The sequence below is a fragment of the Corvus hawaiiensis genome, chromosome 4 (assembly GCF_020740725.1).
Source record: "Corvus hawaiiensis isolate bCorHaw1 chromosome 4, bCorHaw1.pri.cur, whole genome shotgun sequence".
Lineage (NCBI taxonomy): Eukaryota > Metazoa > Chordata > Aves > Passeriformes > Corvidae > Corvus > Corvus hawaiiensis.
In genome coordinates this window covers 42,698,431-42,704,550 of record NC_063216.1, presented here as the reverse complement: position 1 = coordinate 42,704,550, position 6,120 = coordinate 42,698,431, and the positions used below count along the sequence as shown (strand labels likewise).

At 37.5% G+C, this 6,120-nt stretch overlaps 1 long non-coding RNA gene across 1 annotated transcript in view; it reads right to left on the bottom strand.

Moving 5' to 3' along the window:
• Positions 1-912: 912 nt before the first annotated feature.
• The window catches only part of LOC125324299, a 39,808-nt gene continuing 34,600 nt past the window's right edge, over positions 913-6,120 (bottom strand). Inside the window, exons 2-3 of the long non-coding RNA XR_007202916.1 lie at positions 1,952-6,075; positions 913-1,836 (exon numbers count right to left, since the gene is read on the bottom strand). This is a non-coding gene — a long non-coding RNA (uncharacterized LOC125324299). The remainder of the gene's footprint in view (positions 1,837-1,951; positions 6,076-6,120) is intronic.

Genomic DNA, 6,120 nt, shown 5'->3' with positions numbered 1-6,120 from the left:
GTCCTACTGTTTCATTTTGACATTGATTTTCTCTAGCACAATTTAGACCAAGTCCTCAGAAGTAACTTTGGTCAATTTTTTCACATGCTCTACATGGATATATCAAAAATGAAAATAATTTGACAGCTGTAAGAATTTGAACTTTTCTGGAAACTCTTCATCACCTGAAATGTTGGAAAACTACCAAATTAGATCTCCCTTATATTTCCTAATGTAATCTTAGGTCACAAGACTGAACTGAATTAATGGCTTCTCAGAAACCTTGAAATATAAAAATTCATCAGTGGTACAGAATATGCCACTTGTCAAAATCTCTGTAAAATACAGAACTGGAAATTATTTCTCGTTCTCTCCTTCTCTTTCTCTGCAACTATAATCTGATTTGTGCTTCTTCCTGAATAATGCAATGCTGAATTAGAAACCTCAAGAAATGAGGGTAGTTGAAGTTAAATGTTATTAAGTAGCTTCATTAAATTAAGCATCTAGATCGAACATCTGTGCTTGAAACCTGGATCCTTTAAAACTCATAAAGGTTGAAATAAGCTTTGACGTGAAATTAGGACATATTGTTATGGGCTCTAAATTTAATACATATTTTTTTCCTTTACATTTCGGAGAAGGTGAAAAATATATTCTTTAAATAAAGTTACGTTCATCTCCTTGCATATTAAGCGTAAACCTTATTTTAATGAAATTAACTTTAAGCCTCATTTTGGTCTGTTTGTAAATGAAAAATTATATATTAAGTATCCTTCAAGACTGTGGCCCACATAATCCTTTAACCATGTATCAGTCGTATATTAGATAAGCTCTGGAAGCATTGTTTCACAATAGCACTTTTGCGTGCCAGCAGAGCTTTACCACTGAAAGAGAGAGTACATCACATGAATATCAAATTGAATTGTCTTCCTTCATATGGAGGTATTGCAGCACACTACGCAGCCAGTGTACTTGAGTCACAATTTCCCACTTATAAATCTAGCAATCAAATAAATACTATGATGAAAGCACTGGAAGGCCTTCACTGCTGATTGTCTGGGACAAAATGAAAATACAGCCCAGTCCAAAGAAGAGCCTCAGAGACATTTCATCTCTGACAGCTGAAGACTCGGCAGACAGGTTTTTGAGAACAGGTGGCCTTGACCTTTTCTAAGTCTCCTGTCAAAATAACTGATTGGTTTTCATATAGACTGTCCATCACATTTAACCCAGCAGGATGTGGTAGAGTTCAAGGTAGGGAGCCAGTTGGAACAAATATACAGTACAGAAAAAGAGAGCGTGAAATTGAGGGGTTTAGGGCAGCAATCTAACACTCAGCAATTCCCAGGAACCTCTTATCTCAGCAAGCTGTGAAGAATTTAGTTTCTCATTTTTTTCAGCCTTCCAAAGACATCTTGTTGGCAGAAACAGTTTCCAGATGAGTCTGCCAGGTCCACATCAGTACTGGATAGTTTTCAACTGTGCACAATACAGTAAAATACAGCTGCCTGTGACTGCACAAACCCCCCTTTCACCAAAGGCTTTTACTGTGCTGGAAGATCTTCTGTTATATCAATTTGGACTCACTTTCTCTTCTTGTCCCAGAAGTGGAACATCTGCAGTATAGGAAGCCTTTTGCTAACTCAGCTTGTTGTGAATACTTTTTTTTGGCATACTTTACATGTTTTTTTTCTGTTTTTACTTGCCAAATTCAAAGTGTTTTGAAACAGTTATATTCTTTTTGTTGTTCTGCAACTTTGTCCACTTAGTTTTTGTTATGCTCCACAAAAAGAAAATGACTGTAGGCATAAAGAGACTATCACATAGCTTTCAGATTCTCCATAGCATCAGTCTAGACTGGTCTCCTACAAAAAAAAAAAAAAAGTCGCATTACTAAAAGACAATTTCAAATCACTAAAGTAATTCATACAGACCATATGAAGAAATCTGTGATTAACACAGTAAATAATACCTGTTTTATTGAGAAGTAGAGATCATTTTGAGAAGCAAAGAAATGAAGCATCTGTAAGTCTGCAGTTACACTTTTTTCAGTATTCCCTTGTTACCTTCAAATAAAACCATGTTACAATCCTTACCGTATGTTTTATTGTACATGCTATAGCACAAGAAGGGAATTACTGTACAGAATAACTTCCACAATTCCCACACACCCTTCTGTATATGTATGCTCATCTCTGTGGGTAAAGACACCTCCTATGTTCATGGAGCATATGAGAAACCAAACTCCTCTGGCCATGTCAGACCTAAGGTGAGGTTCCTGAAACTGTGAAAATAACACACTTTCACACCATACTTGTACATCCAACCCTTTTGCCTTCCGTTGTTCAAAAAATAATAATAACAATAAAGCATCAAAAAGAGATCAGAAAACATCCTTCCTTTGGGTTATGGCACAGGCACGTGCAGAAGTGGCTCATTTGTGTCACTTTCTGTTACTGACAGTTCTTTACTCTTTGTCAAGGGGAAAGGTAAACAGCATTTCCAAAGGTTTCTAACTCACTGGGTCCTCTAGTAACACAAAGCAGTAGAATGAAGTCAAACAGATTGGGATTTACTACTCACAGTCCCACAGTGGTGCTTCTGTCATCACTGCTCTGGCCCAAACATCTGAACTCCTGAAAAGTTTCTTGGAAGTTGCTGGAAGGTTTGTCAACTAGGTTGTTGAGTAGATAACCTCCATTCTTCCCAGTTGTGAGTCTGATTAAGATCCACGTAATCCAACCTGTGAATTCACTGTTGCCCTACAGTTTCCACAGTTTTCCAACTGCTCAGATGTTTGAATAATATCTCACAATTGCATCATTTTCCATACCTCCTCTGAAATTGTGGGATGCGATGCAATTTTTCAGCACTCAAGTTATCGAAATCAGGAAGAACAAACAAAACTTAATTTTTACAGTAAAGTGCTTATGGTTTCTAAAATCACCAGAAAGATACCTCAGGGCTTCAGAAGCTCATTACCTCAGCCTAACAGGACAGTTACCCCAGATCACTACAGACTTTTCCTACTCTAAAAATAGTTGCTTTTTAGTAAATTATTGTTGCATTAAGAACTTATTTAAAGGATGTGCCAGTAAATTGTTGAGGGACCCCAAACCCACCATCATACAGTCAGATGGCATAGAGAAAATTAAAGGCCAAAAGCCTTCAGATTACAGAGTCAACATGCTAATATCAGAATAGGAGTGGACAGAGAAATTCAGATTCAAAGTAAAGGCCCTTTTGGATAAGGTGTTCAAATAGTCTAGCTCCTATTTTAGTATGTTTTATGTCCACAGACATACAGAAAACCAAACACGTATTATATGTTGCACTACACACATAAACCAGAAAAATTTTGTTTCAAAAAATCTGTCTATTTTTTTTCTCCAGTTATTGTGACCCTTTCACTGTAAACTCAAGCAGAGTCAGTACTAAAGGTACAAATGCAGGGTAGTCTATGGGGATGTAAATAACTTTCTAAGAATTCAGTATCACAAAATTATCAATGTCTGAAACTTGTTAAAGATCCAAAAGTGAGTAAAAGGACGGTGTTAGGTTATAAGGGAAATTTGTCAGTCCTTTGTAAAGCACATAAAATGCTGTCCTGAAATGCATCACAGAAGACATCTTTAATGTCTGATATGAAATATTTATGGAATGGGTGGGTGAATGAATGCTGCAGTTCATTTCCAGTCACTCAGACATGATGGTGATAAGGGTCTGTAAGTGTCAAGACAGATACTTAGCACTTAATTGTGGGGATAATTCAAATTTAGGGAAGAGGTGTGGGTCAGTTCTTTTATTCCAAAGTGAATGTCTTACTTCTAATTGAAAGCAACACTAATTAAGATAAAGGGCAGGATATTAACACTCAGTATTAACATTATGAGCCGCACCAGCAATATGCCTCACCTCTGATGGGAGTAGTTATTTATGGTGCCTGTGGTGCAGCAGAGCTCTCCCTCACATACACATGAAGTATCAGGTTCCAATGTACACATCTTCAGTGAGGGAATTAAAGAAGAAAATACCAGCTGGGGAAGTGTCTATGTGCAGTGGAAACAAACTGACCAGAAAACAGCTGGGAAGGTTTATCTGTCATTCACAAAGTCAAACACTCCTTTCCTCATGCCTGACAGCTTTTGGGTTTCTCCAGGTTTCACTGGTTATGTCTAAAGGGAGAGGATGGCACTTAACACCACCACTCCCTGGTGACTTCCAATCATGCTTCACCCTTGCTCTCATTTGCATAGAAGACACCTCAGTAGGTGGGCCAGAAAGCCACAGCACCTTTCAGTCAGAGCCTTGCCGTGGGTGCGATGGCTGAAGCATCTGGGAAGCACTGCAGCAGTCAGGCACAGGTCACCTGAGACAGCTGTGGTTTTCCTGCCTATTGTCCCATTGAACTGAGGAGTGGAAAAGTCTCCAAGTCTTCACAGACTAGCCAAACTATTTTTTGAATTACAAGACTGACAGCTAGAATTAAGATCAGTAGCCTTTCTAGTGCTTTCTAGTATAGCTCAGCTGTTTTCATATATTAGGCTGGCCACATGAAATCAATGTCATACTCCTACAAAATGCAAGCAGTTCATTCCTTTGAAACCCTATTAATAAAGATATTGCCTCTCACTTAACCGAGTACAACAGCAAACATAGTGTAACCCTTCCACAAATGAAAATTAAATTAAAAACTATGCTAATCATAAGTATTTTAACAAGACTGAATATCATTTCCTAGAAACAGGGACTCCTGCTGGTGTCCCAAATTGTGTCCCAAATGCTATTTCTTTTACCCTCTTTCAGTTTGAAAGATGTATCACTCATCTCTGCTTGAAAGCTGTTAATCATTCCCTTTTGTTCCCATGTGCTTCTGTAGCTGTATGTCTTATTCACTGATGGTGAACAAAGTTTAGACTTTTTCTCAGAAAAAGGGGCCTTGGAAGATAATAGACTGAAGAAGAAACTGTGCATAATGATGCAGGTTGCATTAATATGTCCTTTGAGCACAATCACCTCAGCAGAGATGATTTTTCAAATTCCAGGAGCAGCAGAGGTGAGCTCAGGTGACTGTTTTTATTGAGAATCATGTTTTTCTTAATCCCGTCTCTGACCTGAGATGAGGTTTTACAACAGTATAGTCAAGACATGTGAACTTGCTTCTTCAGCTTCTTCACCACAAGGCAGGAAAACCTGAATCTTTTGTAATTCTCTAAACTGACTTGACTTTTAAGAGGCATAAAAGGACAGACTTGGTACCCTTTTTGCTATTTTCAGGCATAACAGATAAATACAAATCTTAGCTGAAATAACTTGATTTTAAAAATAGCAAATTAATAGCAATATTTTAAGTTTTCTAGTAGAGATATTATAAAAATCCAGCCAAAATGTTTTCCTTTGCTATTAATGTTCCCAGCTGTCTGAGCCTGACAGCACTTTTCCGTACATTGATATATAAATCTTGAGATACTGGCTTTAATACCCACATTTGCTTAGATCTGGGGTAATGAAAGTGTTATACGAATCATTTTTTAAAAAGAAAAAAAATCTGTCCAACTGCCAGGAAATAGACATTTGTATGCTGTCACACCTGTCTGTGCTTCAGTGTGCTGTTTGATATCATGGTAAACTTTCATGCCCATATATTCCAGTGATGCAAAGTTCAATAGATCACCTGAAGAGCCAGTGCAAAAAAATTAGCGCATAGGTACAAATAGTCAGGGCACAAATATTCAATTTTCTAAATGAGGTTTTCTAGCTTTATCTGAGCCAGTAGATTTTATTCAGGAGTCACTGGAGTATTTTTACTACCTGTATTAGAGAGGGAGTGAAATAGATCCTTATGATTGTCCCTTTCAGCCATGAACATCTACCTGCATATAATAAAATTGCTAATATAGAAGTACTCACAGAAATACTTCTCCACTGCTCAGATCTCAAAACATATAGAGGAAAAAAATTAAAGCAATTGATCAGCCTTTTTTTTCAAGTATTTTTCTACTCACTGCACTTTTCTGCTCCACAGCACTGCTGCAACAGAAAGGATGGGGGTTTCCCTTCCAGTAGGTCACATAATCTAGTATGTATGAGATGCTTCTGGAAAGAAAACAAACAAATACAATGATGGTTTTTAGACTGAAA